Source organism: Pagrus major, chromosome 19 (genome assembly GCF_040436345.1).
Source record: "Pagrus major chromosome 19, Pma_NU_1.0".
Taxonomy (NCBI): domain Eukaryota; kingdom Metazoa; phylum Chordata; class Actinopteri; order Spariformes; family Sparidae; genus Pagrus; species Pagrus major.
The window spans coordinates 2,317,968-2,345,740 of NC_133233.1; positions in this window are offsets into that span (position 1 = coordinate 2,317,968).

Here is a 27,773-nt window from a genome sequence, read left to right on the forward strand (position 1 = left end):
AAGGCAAAAACTGTTCACTTCTTGCTGTTTCTTGTATTTTATATGTCACAGGGTACACAGTGATTATAAAAGGCTAACTGCACACTCAAAGATTGCATGCTTTTGGTCTGTGCCAAACAAACACCCTTTTAAGGGTGCCAAAGATACCAAAGTGATTTACTGTACAGTAAAAATATATGTGAGTCACACCCCACTCTTTATGTCAGGACTTGGCCTTTTTCAGCAAGGAAGGCCTACATTACAACTGTCCCACTTTCTGTCTTATCTGATCTGCTTGAGCTTCATCCACCCCAACCCTGTACCCCCCTGCACAAAATACTGTGCAAATACAATAAAGATTTATGTAAGATTTATAAGAATTCTGCAGTAAAATGTGTAAAAATGACCTTTGCTAAATATTTTGTTGAGTTGTGTATTTGAATTATCCAAAATGTTTTCAACAATGTTCAAACCAGAGAAAAAAAGTTTACTTAAGGTTACAATGTGTATCATTTGGTTGCCTTTCGCGTAAAAAACTTATGGGAGAGAGTCAGAGAGAGGAAGTCAATGAATAAGACTAAATGTTACGTGAACAAAACTTAAAAATATTACCTTGTATGTATAATATTGCTGCCTATGTCACACCAGATAGATTCCAGCAATAGTGTTGTGTAATGGTTTGTTCAGCCCCACAGAAGCGAGTTTGACCATGGGATCATTTGTGGTAATTTGCTATATTTGCTTAAGTGTGGACCCCACGAAGAATAGCTGCTGCAATGGTGTAGCTAATGAGGATCCAAATAAACTGAACTATATGCACCAAACAGCAAGATTACCTTACTGTAAAGGCTTAAGATAGCGAGCAGTGGCAGGCGCCAAGGGTGTGTGTTTGTATGTTTGTTTGAATTCAGGCTAACCTCTCACTAAACTCACTCACCAGAGACTCCGGTTCACTCTTATCTTTTTCTCCTCTCCTCTCTGTAGCATTACCCTCTTCAAGTTAAGTATATTTCCCCCCTAGCTCCAGTCAGCAGTCAACAATATGGAACATGAACAAAATGTGGCAAATGTCATGATTCTGGTTTTGCATCTGTGGTTTCCTGTTTTATTTTGAAGTTTTACCCTCATGTGTCATGTTTTGCTTTTCATTTACTCCCATATTTTAATTTCACACCCTGTTTCTGTGGCCACCTCAAGCCCCCAGGAGGAGTGCGAGGCTCTGAAGCCAGTTTTCATTGTGGCCAAACCATGTCATTACATCGTTTTGCAAAATAGTTTTTAGTTTGCATTTGCAAAATAATGAATGAATGAGTTAGATGGTCTCATAACTTTTCCAGGAGCAGAGCATGTGAGTGGAGTGGAGTGGTGAGAATTTGCACTCAGATTTCACACCGCTCCAGTCAAATTGCTCACTGCTTGCTCAAAAAAAAAAAGAAAAAGAAAAAAAGGAATCAAAGATCTGCATTGTATTTTAATTTTAGCTTAAACTGTAGCCTGGCATCCAAAGTTAGTCCACAGCCAAAACCACATTTTTCACACAGAAAGGAAAAACTCACAAATTAAAACTCATCTGTAAAATTAAAAAAATAAGAAATATTAGGCTACAAAAGGCAAGTTATCCACGTTTTAAAGCAAAAGAAACTATTAGGGCAAGCCTTAAATTTTGACTTGTTTTAAGTAAAATTGTCTTTCCTTAAATAACTAAAATTACTTGCACACTGCGCATAAGGGTTACATAAAAAAAATTAGCCTACATTTACTGTAAAGTGCACTGTAAAATAAAAAACAAGGATGAGTTGCTTGCCTTATCTTCAATTCTTTTGCGTTAACCTTCAAGAACACAAGTTCAGCCAAAGTCTGAGGCTTCAGACTTAAGCGGTGGTCTTGACAGCAGAGAATGCCCTTTCACTACTTGCAGAGCAGTTCAGGATGCTGAACACTGTGCCAACTTCGGACTCATGGTGTGAGTGGTACCGGAGCAAAATTAGAGGGAGATAAGGGGATGCTCCACCTATTTAAAAAAGCCACTCTGCACTACATCCAAGATCATCTTGCTCTGCTCCACTCACATGACCTGTCCAGGACTAGTACATTTTAGTCAGACCAGTGAAATACTTAACCATATATTATCCTATTAATGGAGTAAAACTAAGTAAGTAAGTACAACTGACTGTCTGATCAAACTGTGTGGCATATTTGAAAACAAATCTGCAAAAATGGAGCAGTTGATTATATGGAGGCTTATCAGCCCATTGAATCATTTTAAAGAGATATACAACAAAATTGTATGACTTTTCATTGACATAAAACTGTCTTGAATTGTTTTGACTTTGAGTCAACAAAAACTACAAGGGAAATGAATAAAATGTGATTAAAAATAATGGGCCTTTTCATTTAAAGACTCAATCTAAAATATGTAAAACTGAACTGTTGCAATGCAGGCCCTACTGCATGGCTGAAAAAGGCCAGGGGTCTCATTTATAAACGTTATGTATGCACAAAATGGGGCCTGAAAGAGGCATATACCACTTCCCACACAAATGTTTTGATCAAAAAAAAAGAAGAAACAATGCGCTCAACTCACATATATAGCTTCAGTACAGGGTTGCTGAATCCCTCTTGTAGTGAATAAACAAAAGACAAATAAAGGACAGCACTCCCATCAAGCTGTTTGTTCTTGCCACATGGATGTTTCGGGCAAAACGCCCTTCTTCAGCGTGTAGCTGTATCCTTTTGGAGGAGAGCAAAGGACCACACAGGGTCTCATACACACAAAAACTCACAAAAAAAGCACCTGTATCACAAGAAACAACATAGCACATGTTTGTATCACAGGTCAGTCCCTTTGGAATCAGAGTGTTGAGAAAGTGTATCCAATAGACTTCTCTCTGGAAGAGGATTCTGTCCCTGTTACCACCTCTCCAAGGCATTCTCCCTGCCTCAATGCCCATATAATGTATGTCACTCAAACTGTGTTTATGACTGTTAAAGTACCTAGCTACTGATGATTTAACATCAAAGTTACGAATAGAACACTTATGCTCACAGGTTCTGTGAGTATGCCTCTTAGGCAAATTTGACTTCACTAAATAATCCTTCAAGTTCAAAGACCGTTCATAAAAATATCTAGGCAGAGTTTGAAATGAACTAGCAATGTAAGAATCACTTTTCAAGATTTGCCAATGTCGACTCACTACTTGTTTAACAAACCTTGATATAGGACTGTAGGTGGATACAAATGTAGGACCCTGAGAAGACGTGTCTCTTGACCTAGATTCGAGTAAATCAGACTGTTGAACTTGGCGTACTCTATTCAGAAGGTTCTCTAACAAGTTTTTCCCATAACCTCTCATCTTAAAATTTGTACAATGCTCTTTAGATTGCTCATTAAAAGATTCATCAGAATTGCAAATGTGTCTTAATCTTAGTAGCTGACTATATGGAAGACTTCTCTTTAAAGCCGGTGGACGATAACTACTAAACTGAAGGAAAGTATTTCTGTCTGTCACCTTTTTATACACTTACAGTCTAAAGAGAAATGGTGTCTATAGGTTTGGATAACCTATAATTAGCACACCTGTGCAGTTTTACTGTGAATTTGCAAGAATACACGCTGAAGAAGGGCGTCACCAGTAAGCAAACTCTGACCCATGCGTACAAACATTTTATAGGCAAGGGGAATTGGCGACACAAACAGTGAGGTGATGAATTGAAGCAGATTGTAGAAATCAAACCTGAGAAGCATTATTCCGTGCATAATAATACAGTACATCTAACAATTGATTTCACTTCATACCAAACATGAATTATAGATTCACGTTATCATAAACATTCAAACCAGCAGTGTCATTTGTGCTTGCACTTGAAGTGAACCATGACTATTCCATAAACACATTCAAAACGTAAAAGATATAAGCCAACTCAAATCTGAAATCAATATTTCATTGGTGCTGTCTCACCATCACATTCCCGCCCCCAGAGCACACTGGAGAGGACTGATTGATAACGAAATTGTCGTCATCAGTTGTAGAATTCTAAGATCACATCAGATATCATCAAATAATGTTGATGAAGGTTTCTCAGTCATCCAGGTCTAAGGTCTAAGAGCTGTATCGTAGGCACAACAAGTCCAGTTGCCTACGATACAGCACTTAGAATCATCAAATAATGAATACTGTACACATATAACAGAATAAGTAGGAGTGAACACCATCAACTATGCTGTCAGGCACACACTGTGCGCGCACAGAGTGCACTGGAGACAGTGCGGTGGCTGCCACACACACGCACTCTGCCTTCAGCTCACCCGGTAGACCTTTGGTAGACCTTCACAACCAGCACATATGGATTGTGTATGTAACACCCGCCTCATGTACATATAGGGGGGGGCCTGGGTTACTCTTATGATATTCCCTTTGTTTATGCTTTTAAATAAATAAAAACACCACACAACCAGACTTTGAATGTAAAGACTCTTTAGTTGTAAGTTCTTACTGTCGAAATAAATAAAAGATAATTAAATAAATCACTTGGGTATAGTGAGAATGTTAATGTTTAACAGAAACAGTACCTGGTTTTAGTATTATTCAACCTCTTATAACATAAAATAAAATGACGCTAAACTTAAATACAGGATATGATGGACCCACACGCACTCACACACTCAAACCTGGTCCACAACAGTCTCTATGAGTCATCTAAACCCCCTGTTGCAGGTCTGTGTCGTAACTTGGGTGCGTTGTGGCCTAAAACAAAGTGGCCGCTTCACTTTTAACAAGCAGAAGAAAAATAAAAGGCACGTGCAAATCCAGTACTCACAGCTCCCGACAGTTAGTGGGGTAAAGAGTAGTGAACAGGTCATCGACAGGGCGCAGCAGCAGCAGCTCACAGTCCAAGCGGGCCGACACGATCCACATCTCACACACACAGCAGGAAGGACACAGATCCTACTTAGTTCATAGGAGCTTTGCTTCCCTCTTTAATGCCGTCAAAACGTCAGTCTCCTTCTCCTAAATTAAATACACAAGCTAAATTCCAAGTCCACAGGCTTCTTCAGGCCGATTTAGCCTTAGCTTGAATTAACCAAACATGTTTATACAGAGCAGAGAGCAAGCTAATCACATACGGCGCTAGGTTGAAGCTAACGGCTAATCGCGGTTAGCATTAATACTTCGTTTTATACTGTACAGGTTAGTTACAGTTTTCAAAAACACTCATATGCTCATAATTACCTCTCGGTGGGTCACAAAGATCTTTACGTCAGGTACACTGGCCGTCCCCCATAAAAATAAGAACTCTGGTCCACCAAATCACTCCAACACGGACTCGGTCAAGTTAACTCGTCTCCCTCCTCTCGTCCATGGATCTATAATAAATAATATTAATAATAATAATAATAATTAATAATATTAATAATATTATTAATAAATCTATAATATAATAAGTAATATAATAGATCCATGCTCTCGTCGCTCTGCTCACCTCAATCCCAACATCCCTCTCTGTCCCACCCCCTCACCTACAGACTGATTGGCCGGAGGTACCCGAGCTCTACACATGCCAATACTGTCAAAGAAATTAATGATTGACAGTTCACAAAACAAGTAATAATACAGTGAGCCTAAATAACACACAATGACTCATATCTCACAAACACTATGAAATTAAATGGCATAACTTGTATTTTAACAGATCACTTCTTTTGCATTTTTAAATTGTTCTGCATTTTAACCATATTTATGAACTTTTACCCACTTCAATACATAATGAACTTTTATAAATTATGAATATTTGTTATCAAAATAAATCAATTATTTCAGCAAGGGCTACATGTAAATTAAGAATGTGTGGAAATAAAGTCAGTGATGCCTCTCTCACAATTGTTACATTCCATATCCTTATAATAAGTCCTAATCGTAATGCAGGCTGGGTTCACCATAACTAAACTTCAATACATTAAAAAATGTTCACATATAACTGATATAACTTCCTCTTTCAAATGATATCTAAGGGTAGGGGATAACACTGATCGCGATCATTTTGGCCAGTGGAATGGCCAGTCTGATCACCGAAAACATAGAAATACTGCAGTGCCACTGCATATTGTTGCATGGACTGCACGGACTGCCACTGTCCTCGCACTACTCGAGGGCAACATGAATGAACGTATACAATATGTGCTTTGTAGCCTCCACCTTACCAATGAACACCTCGTTCTCACCAGAAATATGTACTTTCCTCATCTTTCTCTCATTGGTCATCGATCAGTGGCTCATTTCCATGTATTAACATTCATTAAGTGCTTTGCATTGATCATCTATGGTTGAATGTGGGTGTTGAGAGTGCGGGATATGAGGCGGATCCACATGCACACATTTCCAAGTTGATTTGGAACCAGCCGGCCCACCGGGAATCTTTCAGATTAGCCACTCCAAGCCTGCACCAGCCCCATGTTTACCCACTACAGTAATCACCATACCAGACATCATGTACAGCTAGAGCACAGCCTGCAACAAGTCAGTCCACAAAGATAGCACCTATTGACTCTGCTGATTGGCTAGTCCTGTCAGATCAGGTGACAACACAGTTTGTCATCAGGAGTCAAGGGATCAAACGGAGTTACCTGTTAAGGGGCAACTACTGAACCCAAATTCAGATAACACCAGGGAGCCAGAAAATCAATTTAAGGTCTTTTATTGCAGGAAAACCAAGGAATCAAGTTGACTTGGGATTTATAAAAGGAAATTGTGCACTGTTGGGTGTACGCCAGGTTTTTATAAACCCAAATATTTGTTTGCGTACGTACATTTCCTCATTTGTACATAAGCAAACATTAAGTGTGAGTTTTCTGAATGAAATTAAAAAAGAGTGGGATATGTTTCACACAGATTACTGTAAATTTAAGTGGACCACCTTACCTAAAGGAGTGTTTGTTCTATGGCACAGGCCTTTTCAGATGGTTCACAAACTACATCACATCATTTTTCACTGTTTTATGGTAATAGTTGATTAAAAGACAAAAGCCATATAATGTGCACGTGTGAATGTTGAAATGATCAAGTGTACAGAGCAACAAGTGTATTTTTCAACTGCTTTCCCCACAACAGACGGGCCTTTTAGACCTTTTGAGACATACTTCTCAAATAAATTAATCCAGTTTAAGGGTTTCTGGTGGTCGTCCACATAGTGATTTTTTTTCTGTGATGGATGATGTCCTGCTCACAATGTGACTACCTCTGTTTGTATTGTTAAAGAAAGGTGTGTGTACCTGGGAATCCATGAGAAAGAAAGAAACAGGGGCTCCTTTGTGTGCTCCCAACCCAATCACCAGAATAAATGTTGGCAATGTATGTCTCTGCAAACCACAGGTATGTTGAAACTCAATTGTACGTTTTGACAACCAGCCATTTTGTTGCCTGTTATTTGGGACACGGATTTAGTTCATTGAAGCTCACTTTTTGTCAAGTCCTCCTGCCTACCTAGTGTCTGCATTTGAGTCCTCATCATTTTGCAAACCTTAATTGTGCGTATTTGAAATTGAACATTTTGCTGAGTACTTATGGGACTGACTTTGGCCAGTGGTTGAATTAATTAAATGCAGAGTCAGTATTAAGCAAAGCTTGCGTCCATTGATGCGTTTGTTTTTTTTTGGCTAAGACCTTTCTATTACATCGATTTCTAGTTGTGCTTAGGAAATATAAAGGTCAGTGAAAGCCCAACACTGTACAACCCGGCATCTGCTACCCCATCAATGCCTGCAGCGGGTGATTTTAGTCTAGTTGATTTATTTATTGTGAATCAGAGTTGAGTTGTTAATATTACTGCAAATCAATTACCAATAGCCTGTTACATTTCTGACCAACATACAATATTGGTATATAACAATATGCATGCATGTCTGTCTTCGCCTGCAGGTACTAAAAGTATACCAAAAGCCCAGGAGGCCCTGAGTGGGAATCATTTTCAGCCCAGATGTTTCATAGCTCAGACCAGCCCACTTTGGTCCACATATAGTGGAGACTTATAATCATAGCCTTATTAAGTAAGTGTTACAATGCATAGGTGTAGTAGGACCCAGAAGCGGACAACAAGGCAGGGACTAGAGTAGTAAGGAAATGTATTGATGCTTCACAGGGAGTATGCAAGTATGAATAGTGAGAGGCTCTGGCTGGAGAATCCGCCAGAGATTAGGAGGAGGAGGACAGGTAGCTCACGGTGGCGTTGGTGGATAGCGTGGAGTGTGGAGCTCAGAGGAACTCAGGGCAAGGCTGTTGGTTGCAGAGGTGTTCAGCACCTTGGCTGGGTCACTGGAAACAGAGCCGCTGGTAGATGAAAATGAGGTAGATTACTGAAAGCAAAAAAGCAAAAACCAAGTTAGATCTCTTAGTAATATGCACAGAGAACAACATGAGAAAACTTAAAGAGATTAGCACTAGCAGGGACTACCACTCAGTACTGATGAAATCATCTGGCAGCAGGTAGAGTGGAGACCAGAGCTTATCATCAATCCTGGCACTGCTTCCGACACTAAATCAAATCTAAAAATGTTTTAATCATCTTGAGTCAAGTCAGTTTTATTAATATAGTGCCGAATCATAGTTATCTCTGGCAATTTTTCATGTAAAGCAGGTCTAGAATGGACTCTTTATAATGTCTGTTGCTGAGGGGCTACAAGACAAAGTGTCTCACACCTAGGTGACATCACAACATACTATTTGCAAAGCACTTACTCATATTGTATACATTATATTCTGTAACACCACACAATTCATTGACTCGATTCATAACCTTGAACAGTGGTTTGCAGGTAATGTTATACATTGTATTCTGTTTTGATGCCTGGCACTGCTAGCTTACCTTTCTCATCGTCTCCATCTGGGGCTTGTTCTTTAGTGTTACTTTCACTCTCAAATTGCAAGCTTGTTTTATTGATAAACTTGCTGAATTTTACACATTTGGCCATGTCAGCTTGGAGAACTTTCCTGTTTTTTCATTCTGGCCATTTAAGAACTCGTTGCTCTTCTTATTATCCATCTTGTACTTGTTCATATCTTACTCCCATCTCTCACCAACATGCACCCTTCACTGTATGTCACTCAGGGTGTTTCAGTGGACCGGAGTCAAGGGTCAAACGTCAAACGTTATATTATCAATGAGGTGACGAATCATAACCTCCTGGGCATCTGCAAGTGCAGCCTGTATTATCTATTTGTGTTTACCAACCCTGTCACTGAACAACCTTGCAGCCTTATAACCAGCTGGGCCCACCAGGAATCTTTCAGATTAGCCACTCCAAGCCTGCACCAGCCCCATGTTTACCTACTACAGTAATCACCATACCAGACATCATGTACAGCTAGAGCACAGCCTGCAACAAGTCAGTCCACGAAGACAGCACCTACTGACTCTGCTGATTGGCTAGTCCTGTCAGATCAGGTGACAATACAGTTTGTCATCAAGGGTGACAAACTGTAGGCAGGACTGTAAGCAGATGGAAAACAAGGTCATTTTCAGGCAAAATAGAACTCACTTAGCAAAAAGGCTTGAACATGGCTGCACTAACTGTAGTAACAATGATGAACTGGCAGGGTGGACATGACTGAGCAGGGTATAAGAAGAGGTCTTGATTATGTTGTTTATGGTGATGCAGTGCAGCTTGGTGGCTCATCCCTGAGTCTTGCACCTGCAGACAACCATCATAATGAGAGAGAGAGAGAGAGAGAGAGAGAGAGAGAGAAAGAGAGAGAGCTGCACTCTCAGACAAAAGGCAGACAACTGAGAAACATAATGTTCAAGGAGACAATGCAACATTATCAAGACAAATGATATTATATCTCACCTTCAAGATCTGGGAAGAGACATAGGGCTCTATCTTACACTCTGCGCCAAGTGTCATTGCTAGTTTCAGACTGATGCAGTTGTAGTTTTCACGTCCAGTGTCCATGTTGTGTAAATAGCAAATGTACTTGCACTCACCTGTGCGCCCCTTGGTCGGTTGGTCTTAAAATGAGGTGTGGTCAGGCGGGTCCAGCAGTCGAGGATCACATCCCTTTCCCTCAGCGAAGATGGGTGCTACTGTTTAATATGTATCAGGTCCTGGCATACCTGGCTCTTAAATGGAATGGGAGATGACACATTTATGCACCTTCCTAAGATAAGCAATTTACCTCTATTTTCTTTTTTTTTTTACCTCCATTCCCAATGTTGAGATTTACCACATTATCATTGGTGGGGATTTTAATTTTGTACAATTTTGTACTGTTGCAGAAGCTTAAAGTTTCCATAAGCTATGGTAGTCTCCCAGACCCATCACTTGCTTCAATCAGAGTTTGACCTTTTAACTACAAATAAAGCTGCATTACAGTAACTTTAGTCAAGACAACATGCTATTGATACAGGAGACAGGGCTGGCAAGCTCCTAGTTCACCAGGCCAGAGCTGCAGCTGTGTCCAGGTTTATTCCTAGTATTAAATTCTCATCAGATGCTGTCATTGCTAAACCAAAAATTATTAAGTTTTATTTTGATTTATGTACTTCTGATTGCTGTCAAGCTATAAGTATACACTTGATTTCCCCAGAATTGACAGCACTCTTGCGGAGGATCTGTACGAGCCAATATCAACAAATGAGATTGAAGGGGCGAATAAAACCTTGCAAAGTAGAAAGTCCCCCAGTCCAAATGGATTTACTTTAGAATTTTATAGGAAGTTTGCTTATCTGAAGGATATGTACAACAAAGCTCTCAACACTGACAAATGCTACGATCACTCTCCCATTAAAGAAGACAAGGATCCCTAATCATGAATGAATGAATGAATGAATAGAAATTAAGAGAAGGCGAAAGCTGTGCAAACGTAAACAAAAGAGTGGGAAGAGAGCCGGGATCCATGCTAGGCTAAAGGCTAACCCCTCCAGTCTAGCAGTACCGTCGCTCCTACTCTCCAACGTCCGCTCCTTCGACAACAAGCTGGATGAGCTACGTCTGTTGAGAGAAACCCACAGGGAGTGGAAAGACTGCTGTGTGTTTGCTTTTTCGGAAACATGGCTCCAGGACAATATCCCAGACGCGGGCCAGAGGAGAGAACATGCTGGACCTGGTGTATACAAACTCCCCAGATGCATACAAGGCAACGCCCCGCCCCCACCTCGGCCATTCTGATCATCTATCTGTTATGCTGGTGCCTGCTTACAAACCACTACTGAAGCACAGCAGGCTAGTGAAAAAACAAATCAGGACCTGGCCTGAGGGGGCAGACTCAGCACTTCAGGACTGTTTCATGAACACCGACTGGGATGTTTTTAAGACAGCAGCTTCCCAGGGAGATCAGGTAGACATTGAAGAGTATGCTGAGGCAGTAACCAGTTACATTGCAAAGTGCACAGAGGATGTCACTGTAATTAAGACCTTCACTACACATGGCAACCGAAAACCCTGGATGACTACAGAGGTGCGCTCGCTGCTGACAGCCCGAGATGCAGCCTTCAGGGCGGGGGATATGACTGCTCTCCGCTCAGCCAAGTCTGCGCTCTCAAAGGTAATCAAGGCTGCGAAAGGCACCTATGCAGAGAAAATCCAGGGACACCTCTGCGACACAGGAAACACCAGGCGGATGTGGCAGGGAGACCAAGCGCTGACGGATTACAAGTCCAGGCAGGGGGTCAACGACGATGATGCTTCTCTTCCAGACAGGCTCAACAACTTCTTTGCATGCTTTGAAGCACCAAACCCGACAACCAGAGGGTGGGCTGGTCCTTCTCTACCATCTATCGGGCCAGCCCTCACCATCAATGCAGCAGACACAAACAGGGCCCTAACCAGTAACATCCCGGGGCGTGTGCTCAGAACCTGTGCTGGTGAGCTAGCAGATGTCCTGACTGACATCTTCAACATCTCCCTCAGTCAGGCCATCGTTCCCAGATGCTTCAAAACATCCACTATAATACCAGTAGCAAAGAAATCAGTTGTATCCAGTCTGAACGACTACCGCCCCGTCGCACTGACACCAATTGTGATGAAGTGTTTTGAGCGGCTTGTCAAACCACACATCACAGCCAGCCTCCCTATGTAGGAACACATGTCCATCGGCTCTGCATTCCACTGAGGTTCTGTTTTTGCATTAATTACTCCTCTCATCTGCAAGCTGACTGTTTTCAGGAAAGAGACGCCATGAAGTCTCTCACCTCTTAACCTGACTTGTTTTGCTTTCAGTGAAAGCGTCAAATAGACGATTCTCAGAGATCCTCCCTGGTATCTACACCCATCTCTAGGGGTCCGTAAAACAGGATGCAACACCATTTGCCCTCTTTCTTCCCCCTCCAAACAGACAAATTCTTCTCTCACAGGTCAATCTGAGTCCAGCATGGAGTCATGTACTCTCTCCACATCAGGAGGGTCAGGAACTATTTTGTGACAAGGATGTGTTAATATCAAATGTCTTTGCAATTGCAAATTAGGTAACAACATCTGATGTCTCTCTCTCACACTCTCTCTGCCTCTATGACTTCCAATCTACAAACACTCTTCAGAGTGAGAAGCACAGTGGAAACCTTCTGATTTGTTGTTCTATGCTCTTGCTCTGTCTTTTGTTATTTACGACACATCTGGTCTCACTATCTGTGGGACATTCCACTCAAATGGCCTCTGTATCCTTCCAGATTTCAGACCAGTTCTAACTAACCATTAAACCAGGATTTAATTTTTTTTAATGTTAACATATTTGGAAACAGTGAAAGAAGGTCATATAAATGACTTTTCCCAGGTTTTTCTAAGATGAAGTTTTGCGGAGAAATCAATTTTTGTGTTTAATGTGCCTGTGTTTGGTGAAGCTACAGCACCTCCTGACGGTGAGTCCTGGTACAGTTGGACAGGCTCCAATTTAATATGTTTATTTTTATCACCAGTAAATGTCTCTGTCTTTTTATAAACAAGTGTAAGACTAGAATTATAAAGAATATGTATAATTGCCCAATTTTACTGTATATTCAAGTGTGTTTTCTTTTACATCTCAATCAAGTTTTAATTGCTTTTGAATGTTAAGTGATTTTAATCATTTCATAATCCTATTTCGCTGTTAGACGAAGTCCATTTATTGAGCCATGGTGAAATTGTGTAAAAGGTGAAGCACAATCTCGAAACATTAAATCGATAGTTTAAGTTTAATTAATTTTCGTGAGTGTAGGCTTATGGTATCGTCTACAGTGTGAACACCGTCAGCCCTGCCCCCCAGGCACGCCCGCCTCGGAGTTAACAAAACTAAGAGACATCGCTCTCACCGGGCTCTTATTCTTGTAACGCTCTTACTCTCTTCTCTTCTTTTAATTTTTCAACCCTTTACTTTACTGTACTTTGCGACACGCTCCAAAGCAATCTCCGCAGAATTGACCACGTGTTGATTTTCTCATTTTTATAATTTGCGGTGTTGACTCACTTTCTTTAAATGCTTTCACTTTTGTTGACAGAAGTCAACAAAAGTGTTCACTTTTGTTCACTAGTGCTGACAGAAGAAGTTCTGCTTTGATTTTTTTTAATATATCGTTAAGTATCACAACCTGATTCAGAGGAAGTGAATTTAATTTAATTAATCTTGTATTGAGTAAAAACGAAGATCCGCCCGGCCAGCGCTTCATTCTCTCAATATTTTATTCAAGAAAGTTGAATTAGTTTGCGAATCAGACGCTTAAGAGCCACCACTCAAAGCAAGAAGAAGAACATCTTTATTAAGACCACCATCATTGGTAAAGACTTGCAGTAGCCTTCTGCTTCAACAAACCGTGCGAGCGGTTTGCAACGACAGAAAGACTTTGTGCCAAGCTAAGACCAAACCTGCCTCCAACGATCCCAAGCGGTGCCATTTCGCTGGGCAGCGGACCGAGATCATCATCAGCTGAGTGCTGGATGAGTTGCGCTCTTCCTCCGACATCGGAACGAGGGCGTCACCTGCTGTGAAATCGAACAAACCACAACTTCCCTCCGGCTCTTGGACCGGCACTGCAAGCCCGCAGTCGTGCTACAAACTCCGGAGGAAAGACCCAAAGTTGTGGACGTCCCAACTCTCCAGACAAAGTAGGCTAAGCACCTGGCACACTGCTGGATTCACACGCATGAAAGAGTCTTTTTGGCTTCTGATTCATATCTTTTAGCTTAAGATAAATTCAGTTAGTATTAAAATTACTCTCGTTAGTACTATTAAAAATTACTCTCGTAATATTTGAATGCTTCCCAAACTAGCGATTTCACCATTCACACATGTTCAGATAGTCCCATTACTTTAATCATTACAGTCTCCACATTTTCTGTTATCATTGTTGTTTGTTTAAATCACCATTTCATTTATTTACCCTGATTTATTTAGTTAATAAACATATTTAACCGTATGTCGTTGTCTGTGCAGGTTTGTTTTTAATGTGGAGAACCGATGGAAACTGTAGAAATCACTACTTCATTTATGAGATTGAATACATTGATTTAAAATTGATTATAATTGTTACAAGTTAACCTTGTTAAGTCGGATTTGATTAATTCCCTCTGGATTATTCAAATAGACAAGACATCGGAGGTGGTGCCCCATTAACTACATTTATTATTAGTGTATCTCCTACACCTACATCACATGACCCACACCAGTTTGCTTATCATGCTGATTTGCTGATCTGGAGCATGCACACTACTGCAAATCATTAGCCTGAGTCATAGTTTTAGTTTTAAATTATTATGGTAATGTATTGTGTGTATTTGTTGTGTTCGTGTTATGGGATCCCGGAGAAACGTAACCTCATTTTTGCTGCATTTCTTTTGTTGTTACAGCTAAATGACAATAAAGCTTTGATTGATTGATTGATTGATTGATTGATTGATTGATTGATCGATCGATCGATTGAAGCAGCTACATACCCTTATCCCTACTTAATGTTGACTACAAGATCCTGTCAGAAATTCTTGCCCTCCGCCTCCAACATGTTTTACCACCAGTGTTGGGGATAACTTGTTACAAAGTAATCCGTTAGACTACTCAGATTTCTTTGATGTTGTAACAAGGAACGTAAAGCATTAGTTCTGCAACTCAAGTGATCAGTTATTTGGTTTGTTTTTCCTAAAAGTAATCCATTATTGGGAAAAAATGCTATCTATTCCTTTCCTTTTGTCACCACAAAAATAAAATAAAATGCACTTTAATCGTATTTGTGCTTTTATCATTTTTATGTAAGCCCTAATAGTTTGCGGGTTCATTAGTTGCATTTTTATACATGATATACTAGGCTATAAGAGCCTGTGTTGTATTGTTTTCATTGAAAAAGCTGTGTAAGCTGTGTACTTTTCAATGGCAGCAATCTTGTAACATAATAGTCACATTTAAAAGTAACATGTCATTATATCAGAGAGGTGCCATGTTGGGGAGGCGTTCCTTCCACAACACCAGGAGGCTTTTAAATATACTTAACATGCCCAGCTCCAGCAATCTGCTCGCTGGATGCTGAGAAGCCTTTGACAGGGTAGAATGGAAATATCTTTTTGATGTAATGGAAAGATTTGACCTAGGTCCTGATTTCATCTCTTGGGTTATATTGTTATACTCCTCCCCTGTAGCATCAGTGCAAAAGGCCAATATAATCATGTCTCTTTTCCAGCTTAACCATTACCCTTACCATTTCTACTTGCCATTGAGCAGCTGGCCATTTGGGTGCATTCTGAGGAGAATTTTGAAGGCATTACCCGGCTGGAAAATGTACACAAATTGATGCTGTATGCCGATGTCTTAGTTTTATATGTATTGAATCCAGCTATGTCTCTCCTGGTGGCAATTTTAAACACTCTGAAACAATTCAGCCAGGTATCAGGATACAAACTAAATTTTGGAAGGAGCAATATGCCTGCGGTAAACAAACTAGCTAAGGTGGGTTTCTCAAACTTTTTGGGGCAAAGGACCCCTTACTGGGGAGAAAATTTTCCAAGGACCCCCTCATAATACTCACACTGATTGAACATATGTTTACTGCCATTTGTACTCCCAGATGCTGCAGGAATTATTCATTTTATTTTAAACTTTTCAACCTAAATACTTAAGGCAAGTTTCATAGAAATCAACTTAAACAAATTCAATTTAAATAAATAAATGTTAATACCATTTCAATACTTTTAAACACAGGGTCATTTTTATTCAAATTACATTTTGACCTCACGGCATTTCTAATTTTCAAGTAACAGATCTTAAGAAAGCTTTCAGCTTTCAGAAAATGAACAGTAGCAAGACTGGCAAAGTAAAACCAGTTAAAAGCTTACTTAAGTGGTTTAACCATAACATGATGAACTTATTGCCACTTATTCAAATTATTGGCAGAAAACTGAACATCATAACAGTTTTAGTAATCAAGCCTAGTCATAAATATTTGCAATAGGCTTTATCAAAGTCTTATCACACACAAATCAATTCACACATCACTCACATCTATAACTCACTAAATTAGTGAGAAGGATGAGCCTGTCTCTCACAACACAGTTTCTCTATTCTTGGAGTGATGGTTGACAAACAGACTCCAAGATCATCCTCCACTTGTAAACGAGCCCCGTACTTATTCTTCATTGCAGTCAAAGTGGAAAATGATGATTCACAAAGGTACATTGTAGGAAAGGGGAGCAATATTTGCATGGCCTCAGCAGTGAGTTCGGGATACTCATGTGAGAGGGAGAGCCAGAAGGTTGCAAGATTAAGCTGCTGGAATCGGGCCTTCAATGTCCTATCACAGGATAACTCCAACAGCTGCTCTTCTGCCTTACCTGTCAGGCCATTTGCTGTTGCAGCTGGTGCAAAGGGATTATGCACCCAGTCCCAGGCATCAGTGTTCACATCGGAGAAGTATGAGCTGAAGTGTTCGCTCAGTGATGTGAGGTGTGAGGTGGCGACCTTCCTCACTGTGGCCACAGACAAGTTGTTTGTGTGGAGAAACTCAGTCAGTTGGGGGAACATGTCTGTTATTCCGTCTTGTATCCTCCTTCTCCATAGGTCTATTTTCTTTATGAAGGCAGTGATTTTGTCGATGACTTCAAGGATGGATGTGTGGCCTCCTTGGATGGAGAGGTTGAGGCTATTCAGTATGTTGAATATGTCGGCAAGATATGCCAACTTGGCCATACTCTCCGGGTCTGTAAAACCTGTGCGATGTTGGGTTTTTCCTCTCTCATAAACTCTGCCATTTCTCTGCTAAACTCAAACACCCACTGCAAAACTTTACCACGAGAGAGCCCTCACACCTCACAGTGATATAGCAGTGCGTCATGTCCAGCATCCATATCCCGGCAAAGTTGTCCAAACAAACGTGACTGCAGTGCCCTTGACTTCACAAAATTAACTGCAGTCACAGCTGTGTTCAAAACAGAGTGAAGATCTGGTTCCATGTCTTTGGAAGCGAGTGCTTGCCTGGGTAGCATACAGTGAGTAGCCATAATCCTCTGATTGACAGACTTTATCCGCGCCGTAACTGCACTCTTTCAGCCGGTCATCACCGCTGCGCCATCCACACAAACGGCCACACATTTTTCCAAGCTCAGTCTCGCTTCAGTCATGAAAGCATCCAGAAGTCTGAATATTTCCTCACCTGTTGTCCTGCCTGGCACCTCCTTGCAGAACAGAAAGTCCTCCAAAATGTCTCCTTCCCAGGGATAGCGCACCAAAACAATCAATTGAGCTGCACTGGAAATGTCTGTTGATTCGTCCAACTGAATTGAAAATTGCTCACATGAACGCAGTCTATCCAGTAGCTGTGACTGAATGTCAGCCGATAGTTCTTCAATTCTCCTTCTCACAGTGTCATCTGAAAGTGGTACAACTTTCAGTTTATTAGCTGCCTCTGTCCCAAGCATAGCTTCACACATTTCAACTGCTGCTGGAAGAACAAGTTCTTGTCCAATTGAGTGTGGCTTCTTACTTTTTGCGATCTGTTGAGCCACCAAATAAGAAGCCCTCTGTGCTTTTTCTGAAGTTGTGGCCAGGTTCACCAGTCTTGTTTTCTGATACATGTATTCCTCACTCTTTCGATGGAAAAAATCTTTAGTTTTGTCCTTAAACTCTGGGTGCTTTGTAATCAGATGCCACTTTAGCTTGGTGGGCTTCATGGCTTCATTTGCTAGCACCTGAAGACACAACACATTTTGGTCTTCCATCGCTGCTCTCAATAAAACCAAGCTTGCGATAACTGTTGTCATATTTTCACAGTTTAGCTGGTTTGCAAATCAAAATAAAAATGTCTTTGGGCTAATAAACCGGTGTGCATGCACAAGGAAATCCTACAGCATCCTGAATTGTCAGGTGGCCTTGCCCATCCCAGTTTCATAAAATATTACTGGGCAGCAAATATTCAAAAGCTTCAATATTGGAATCAACCAGCCTGCCTGGGCCAAAATGAAAGTGTCCTTAGCCCAGATTTCATTATGGTCATGGCTGTGCTCCCAATTGCCTGTGTCTGTCTCTACTATCAGCATTAATCTTGTGGTTACTCAGTCTCTGAAAATATGGAAGCCATTTAGAGAACATTTTGGTCTGCACAGGTCTCCTACTCTTGCCCCAATAATTAACAATCACCATTTTAAGCCATCAAATATACAGTAGATTCTGCATTTCGACTTCGGTTCGACAGGGGCATAACATCATTTAACAATTTATGTGACAAGGAAATCTTCATGTCCTTTTCAGACCTGTCAACAAAATGTGATGAAATGTGATTCCAGCATCAAACTTTTTTTCACTCAATTTTCTCACCAGACACTTTATTCAGAAATCCCAATTTTCTAAATTGCCCTCTGAAAACATTAACTGACACTTCTTACTGTAGATCCCAATCAGAAAAGGATTATTCCATATATCTAGGACTCCATGGACTCTGTCAGCAGTTTTTCGCCATCAGACTAAAGAAGGATGGGGGCAGGATTTGGGATTTTGCATTGATGATGAACAATGGGGCAAAGTGCTTGATCAAATTCATTATTCTTCTGTTTGCCCCCTACATCGATTGATTTAATGTAAAATTATAGATAGAATTTATTACACTAACCATAGACTGTCTAAAATAAATCATAATGATTGTGATGTCTCTTGCAGATGTGGTTAGTCCCCTGCAAACCTTGTTCATGCCCAAAATTGACAATATGTTGGTCCAGAAAATTTGACACATTACAAAAAGCTTATGACATAGTAATAATGATAATAACAGTAACTCAGAATCCCCTTTCTGCCATTTTTGGTATCCCACTTAACAAGGGGCTCTTGATTGTGTCTCATAATGCCATGGCCTTCAGTACTTTGCCAGTCAGACTCATTCTCATAAACTGGAAACAAGCTTTGCCCCCATCTTATGACAGGTGGAACAAGGAAGCTCTGTGTAGTGTAAAACTGATTCTCTTAAGAACTTTAACAGACACTCTGGATATTTTGCCTGATAAGTCAAATGACTGAGTCGGATTTAACTGTAGATTTTTTTGTCCCTTATAAAATATATATTTTTGATAAATTCTTTTATTTTTATTTATTTTCTAAAAAAGACACATTTTCTTTGGTTGTTCATCTCCACATTTCCCGTATTGTGTGGCTTTTTTTGCTATTTTTTCTCATTTTCTTCTTTCATTTGTTGCCTGAGGCTGAGAAGGAGCTGGGGTTGGGGGTTCTGATAAAAAAAAAAGCAGCGATTGATCTGAATGATCTGGCTTTGTACTTCTGCTTTTTTTTTTTTTTTTTTAAAAATTGATATTCCAATGTTGGTGCTCAAAAATGGGAAGTTTCCACCACCACATCTTCATTAGAAAACAAAAAAATGGTGAAAATGAAGACAAGCTGGCTGATGTACTATGAAACAAACAATAGGCTTTACTTTTTTAGCTGCAAGCCATTATCCCAGAAAAATATAAATGGCACCTAGAGAGGCTGAGGGGTACAACTGACACACTACACAGACAAGACAATGCCAACTCTCTAAAAGAAGCAGAGCTCATGGCCATGTTTGACCCAGTTATGGGGAATCATGTCGCTGAGATGAAATTAGGAGCAAACCACACTTGATATCTGAAAAGAAGTTATACAGTGAATCAATATATTATTAAATAATTTTGGATAACACCCCTGATGTTAGCCACAACAAACAATTATCAGTGATGATTCACATTGTCACAATGAATTACACACTACAGATTAAAGAACATTTAATGGGGTTCCTTTTGGCAGAGGAGTCTGAGAAACTTGTCATTTCTGATATTACAAAGGCTTCAGGAACTTGTCAGGAATTCCTCCTTTGAGGACAGCGGAGGACAGTCCCATGATGTTGCAAATAAGAAAGGAAAGGATTACAAGCAATGCACCCTGAAGCCTGGTGGTAGCTGATGCAGCAAAAAGCTATACAGATGCCTCTTGCTACTTTGGCCACCTTCCAAAGCTCTTCACACTGTTCAGCCTCCAGAAAGAGATGGGATCAGTGGCGTATCCAGGACATTTTCACTGGGGTGGCCAAGATGGGACACAAAGCTAGTGTATGGTGGCCATGGCATAGCAAAGTTTAATACCACGTACGCAGCTGACCGCGGTTCGAATCCTGGCTGGACGTCCTTTGCTGCATGTCACATCCCCTCTCTCTCCAATGATTTCCTGTCTTGTAACTGTCAAATAAAGGTGTCTATGCTGGTAAAAAAAACTTTTTAAAAAAAGTCATTTTTTTAAATTCCATTTCCACCTATCACAGTCCTCAGGAATCTCTGGTTATTTTAACATGTCTATTTTTAATCAGCAATTATGTTCAGGATAGGGTACAAATTTTCTAAGAGCCATTTCCTTGGAGTGGATTAAAGTCCTCATCTCTTCACAAGTTAGATTAGGGTAGCAAAATTCAACTGCTCTTAACTCATCCTATGAAATAACATTAATCAGTCATCAGCTCATCATCTGTGTCACCTGTATTGTTACCTGTGTTTGCTTTACTAATTGAGGTGCCATCTTGTGGTTACATAAAAACACAGCAATCCAGGCAACAGAACAAACCAAAAACTTCAAATCAAAGCTTAATACTTAAAGATAGGCCTTATTAAAAAGTTTATCTGTAAGCAAAAGAAACTAAGCTTGTAAGGAAAAAACAGAAATATTTGTTGTTCTTTACATGCTTAGTTTATGTTATTATTTAGCTTAGATATAATTTGTTGGAGATACTGGAATTTGATTTTTTTGGTTTGTTCTTTGCCAGGTGTGTTTTTATTTAACCACAAGATAAATTAGTAAAGCATAGAAATGTAATTCAATCACTCAATCAATCAATCAATCAATCAGTCAGTCAGTCAATTCACTTTGAAGTAATAGCTATAACTACAAACGTCAAGCAGGATCATTGTCAAATTGGGTTAGAATCAGTGTGCAAAATACAGGATGTTCGTGGGGCTCTGGAAGCCCTTAAATAACAGCTTTGACTCCATTAAAATGTTAAAAAGAAAGGAGGTGTCAACAATGTGCCTAATTATGTCTATTTATAGTATCTACAAAGGTTTATTTTTACATAACTACCGACATCTTTGATCACTTTTAATAACACAATTAACACATATTGCATCTCAAGGATTTGTGGCATTTGAATGCAATTTGCTCTGCCTCTGCCTATTTAACGTCTAAAACATGTGAACTGTGAAGATGAGCTAATTGATACAAACAAAAAGTCCTTTATCTCCAAGAGAAAAAAGTCTTTAAACAGCCCTTAAATCACAGAGCAAATAAATAAATCACAGCTTGTTCTTGTGTTATAGCTTAAATAAAATACTTAAATCTAGACTGTCACTATATTTCACACACTGGTTGGTCAAATACATAACATTAGCTCTATTGAACACACACATCTGCAAAAAACACCCTCAGTCTTCAGTCCAGAAAACAGCATTTAATATTTCATGGCGGTATCCAAATAACAATAAAAAAAAAAAAAAAAACGCTAACATTAAAGGCTTAACTTGGTTTGCAGTCTGCTAAGCTAGGCTAGCTTAGCAGCTAGTTCGTCTTTTAGCTAGCAGCTAAAAGACGAACTACACTGCACTAGCTAGCTTAGCTAGCTAGCAGCTAAAAGACGAAGTTTTCCTACACATTCAGAGGGAACTACGACACAACTAAACATTAAATTACCATACCTCTCAATCGACAGATTTCAGCGTTTTTATCCAGCAGTTGACGTTGTCACTGTGACCGTCCTCCTGTTTCATTAACGACCAGACCAGCAGCAGCAGCAGCAGATGCAGCATGCCGTGCTCATCTCTCATGGCTCATCTATCAGACCTGCATGGCCAGACGTCCGCTGAGCAGAAATCAGCTCTCACAGCCTCAGTACGACCATTACTGTGTTAGTTAAAAATGTAAAACTGGCCCTAAATCAGCTGATCAGCTGTCATCATATATATGCTATATGCAAAATGGTTTAAGTCGTCTCCATGGTAACCACAGACTCCTTGCGTTTTTCTGTACAGTCAGCGTCATCATTGAAAACAACTTTTTCATTTGTGTTAAGCGCCCTATAAATCAGGTTTAACTCTGCCACGTATGGAACATCAGTTTTCAAATGCAAAAGTAATTTCCTTGATTGCCCAAGCTAAGGTGGGAAACAGTATTATGGTGTACTTTATGTATAATGATGGTGGAAATACTCTGTGGGTCTGCATATGCACCAGTACAACTGTATAAAGGAGATGGCATTAAAATCTTGCCTGAAGAGTGACTGCTTCCCCTTGTCTTTTACCAGGTAATGTTTTGTCCATTTTGTGGAGGGAACCTTCAACCCGTTCTGTCATATTGTGGCTCATGTGGCAGAAATATTCGGTTTTTAAGGAGTCATCAAGATGAAGGTATGTTTTGCTCTGAAAGTTGGTCATTCTATATACATTTCTGACTTTGTACTGTTTATTCACCATTCAGTAAATATAGATGAAAATAAAGATTATGAATACAGTGCATCTTCTAGTCTAAGATCTAGTGTCTCATTCCTTCCCCTCAGATCCTGAAACCACAACGGCGGATGAACTTATCTTTAAGTATTTCACAGAAGGCCACAGTTATGAAGTAATAATAGACTTCCTTGCAACCAAACACAATATTTCACTGAGTCTTAGCACTTTAAAAAGAAGACTACAATATGTAGGCCTGACCAGGAGGATCATTGCTCAAAATTACATGCAATGTATAGCTGAGTTTGGAGTTGTTCCAATGCGCCTCCGCACAGACTGTGGCACAGAAAATGGACTGCTGGCAGCACTTCACTGTTCCTTGAGATCAGTGCATGCAGACGAATTTGCAGGAGCCAAAAGCCACATGTATGGCACTTCAACATCCAACCAACGCATTGAAAGCTGGTGGTCCTACTTTCGGAAACAAAGGTTTTTGTCACATATGGTTAATTCTTAATTGATTTATGCTCCATCTTGACATTTCTGTATTTACTGTATGTGATTATACTGATCTATACTCACTTTTACTTGGTGCTTTATCTGCTGTACATATTTAGTGTCAGCTTGAGACTACTTGTGCTCACTGTAAAATTGCTCACATATAACAAACACAGCTTCTTAAACCATTTAAAAATTGCAGTACACCTTTAGGGGGCAACTTCAACCATTGATGAGTGTTTTCTCAGGGTCAAGGTACAACATTATAAAATGTGTGTCCTTTAACTAGGAGTCAGTTTTGGATGGATCTGTTCAGTGACTTGAGGGAGAGGCACCTCTTCAATGGCAGCTATGGACACACAAGTTTGGTGCGATACTGCTTCCTGGGTGTCCTGCAGAAAGAACTGGACGAATACAAGCAACTGTGGAACACTCACACTATTCGTCCTGTTCGCCAATCCCAGTGCCCATCTGGTAAACCAGAGGCTATGTACCACGTGCCTCACAGGTGAGTATTGCATTGTCATGTTAAAACAGAAAGATAATCGGGCGGCTGTGGCTCAGGATGTAGAGCCCGTTAATCGGAAGATCGGTGGTTCAATCCCCGGCTCCTCCAGGCTGCATGTCTAAGTGTCCTTGGGCAAGATACTGAACCCCGAATTGCCCGTGGTGGCTATTCCACCAGTGTATGAATGTGTGTGAATGCTAGTTTCTGTTTGTGCACTTAGGCTCAGTGTATGGATGTGTGTGAATGGTGAATGTGATGTAGTGTAAAAACGCTTTGAGTGGTCGCAATGACTAGAAAGGCGCTATACAAATAGAGCATTTACATTTAATGCTTTCATTACAAAGCATACATGCATAGTACAGTAACATCCCAGTACAATAACGTCATTATTCATTCATTCATTATTCAACTCTTCCCACCTCCTGCTAGTCTCTGCCTCCATGCCATTAGGCAAAGACTCCAAAATTAAGGTCAACACTACCAGAGTGCACATTAGCTTTTCTTTCGTCTCTTTGAAACATCTTGCTGCCAATGAAACTACATACATGCAAACTACAAATACAATTAGTAGCACTTTGCTCTATTTTATTTGTTACTTTAGATGCTGATGACTTTTAATATGAAGTCATCTTGTGTCTCTGCATCCTTGTCCTGTGATAAACAATGGAGACCGTTGGAATGGCAATAAAACTAAAATATGCATGAAAGGAGTTTTTGTGATTGTCAGTGAATGTGGACTTTTTTTTGTACTTCCTCCTAGATTCAACGGAAGAAATTGTGGATTCCCTACATCTGCACAAGCCCTAGCCAGTTCGACGCCCTCATGCCCCTGCCAGCAACTCCTGGTGGAGATGATGAACAGCAAACTTGCTTTGAAGAACTGCAGCGACAAAGTGGATTGTTGCCTCCTCTACAATGGGAATGTGCTGTAGAGAACTACATCACCCTGAAGAACATGGCTGATCTGTAAGATGGTAAGACTGTAAAATACACACAACAAAACCTTTTTCATGACTTTGAATACAATGTAAACAGAAAAGTCAGTCTGGGAGTTTTATTTTATTATTTTATTTTCAATAGAAATGCAATGAGTGTGGCTTAAATTCTATAAAATGCATGAAGTATATAGCAGTTATTCAATAAATCTGACAAACTAAAGAATGTTATAGTCAGTGTTGCTTTCTACAAAATCATTAATGAGACTTCCACACTACTGCCCTGACATTTAATTGATGTGTTGTCTTTCAGACAAAACTACACAACAAAAATTGCTCCCAACGCGTGGACACTACTGTTAACGCTGTACAACTAAAAACCAAAAGCATATTATTTTAATTATTATTTGATGAGCTCTTTGCACCTTCAACTTACTGCTTACAGCCAATTAAACCATGGTAGCACTGACAATACAGTGATTTTCACTTTAATCAAAACTAGTTTGATCTGTTAATATCTGTGTAATTACCGTGTCAACAAAACATGGATATTTGCAAAACTAGTCCCAACGTGTGGACACATTAACGCAGTAGAACTACAAACCAAAAGCACATTATTTTAACAGTAGCTATTACCACATAGGTAATGCAATGACAATATAGTAATCTACTTATTGTCTACCTTTACAGGTTTGGCTCAAGATACCGACAGCTGCGGGCTGGCTAAATGCAACCAAAGATGGGGGAATTCTTTTTTTTTTTTTTTTTTTTTGAACATTCTTTTTATTGAACATTTTCAAAATTATAACAGTCCAGCACAGTGTATACAGGTCATATGAGATATGTAGCAAATCCAGAATACATCCACAGCAGTGATCTCAAAAATCCTTATTAGGTCTAACTTTTCAGGCAGTTCCCAGGTACTCCAACACCTTGCCAAACTTTGCTGTAAAAAGGTCCCTCTGACCATTAATACCAAATCTTAGTCTTTCTAGAGAAATATAGTCTGATATCAAAGACTTCCACAAACTTACTGAAGGAGGTTCATCTCCCACCCATTTGGTCATAACAGCCTTTCGGCCCAACATAAGCAAAAAATGTACAGTGTTCTTATGTGATCTTAGTGATTCAGGGATATATCCCAATACACATGATATTAGATTAGGCTGTAATTGCTGCTTGATTATCACACTAACCTCATCACATACAGTTTGCCAAAACCGTTGAATCTTTTCGCATTCCCAGAGGCAGTGAAATCTTGTCCCTAAAATAGTCTTACATTTTGGGCAGTTTGGAGAGGCCTCTGGTGTATATTTACTATACATGTATGGAGATATATAGACATTTTGTAAGATATTATATTGCATTTCTCTGAGTCTGTTACATATGGATATTTTCGAAGGTAGAAGTAGAATTTCCTCCCATATTTCAGTGTCTATTGTTGTTTTCAACTGAGTCTCCCATGATTTCCGTAGGAATGATAGTCTGTCTGTATTCAAATGTTGCAGCTTGGAATAAAATTTGGAGACAAAGTGACCTTGTTTAAGACTATCTAAAAGAGTCTTTTCTAATAAATTAAAGTCATCTGGAAAATTGAGAGTTTCCATTTTAGTATATACATAGTGTCTGACCTGAAGGTATTTGTAAAATTCTTTTGTTTGTAGTTTGTATGTAGCCTGTAATGATTCAAATGTTTTAAATTTCCCCCTATCCCAAAGGTCATAAATATGGTAAATTCCTGCTTCATACCAGTTCTGAAAGTTAGATCCAATGCCCCCTCTAGTTAAATCAGGATTATCAGTCATTGTTGTTAAACAACTCAATTTATGTTTAGTCCCAAATAATTTCCGTAGAGAGTTCCAAGTATTACCCACATTAGTAATTAAAAAATTGTCTTTCGCCATAATTGGTAATTCACTCTTGCGTTTATCAAGTAAGTTGACAAGAGAGTATGGTTTGGAGAAGGTTGCTTCAATCTCAAACCATGGTGGTTTCGGTTGAGCAGTTGCCCATATTGAGATAATTCTGGCTTGCATTGAGATTGTATAGTTTGTAATGTTGGGGAGGTCCCATCCTCCTTGTTCTTTTGGTAGTTGTAAAATATCTAATTTAATTTTAGGCTTTCTGCCTAAAGTCAGAGAGAGCTTTATTTATATCTTTAATGTTGTTTCTCTTCAGAACTATGAAAAGCATAGATAGAGGATACATAATTTTGGGGAGAATTATCATCTTAATAAGATTGACTCTGCCGAGGAAGGATACAGGAAGCTTCTTCCAACTTAACATCTTGTCCTTAATGTGTTTTACCATGGGGTTAACATTTTCAGCATAAAGTTGACTAATTTTAGGTGTTATTTTAACCCCCAGGTATGTGAATCCATGTGGTGCCCAGCGAAAGGGTTTTACAAAGTCAGGTTCATATTCATACAAAAAACCGAGAGGCATGATTTCAGATTTTGTAAAATTAACCTTATATCCAGAGATTTGACCGAACTCTTTCACACAGTTGATTAGCGCAGGTATTGAGTTTGATGGGTCTGTTAATGTCAGGAGGATATCGTCCGCGTACAGTAGAATTTTGTGCTGTGTTGTTCCTATCACTGTTCCTTTGATATTGGAGTTTTGCCGGATAGCTATTGCTAATGGCTCTATAGCTAAAGAAAACAACAGAGGTGATAGTGGTGACCCTTGAGCTGTACCTCTGTTAAGTTGAAATTGGGCGGAAATTAGACCATTTGTTAAGACAGAGGCAGTGGGCATTTTGTATAAAAGCTGTACCCATCGAACAAAATCTGATTGAAAGCCAAATCTTTTCAACACTTCAAGCATGTATTTTCGCTCAATGCGATCAAATGCTTTCTCTGCATCCATCGTTACTATAGCACTTGGAGTTTGATGAAAATTAAGATAGTGAATAATATTAATCAAACGTCTTGTGTTATTTGATGAAGTACGTCCTTTATAAACCCTG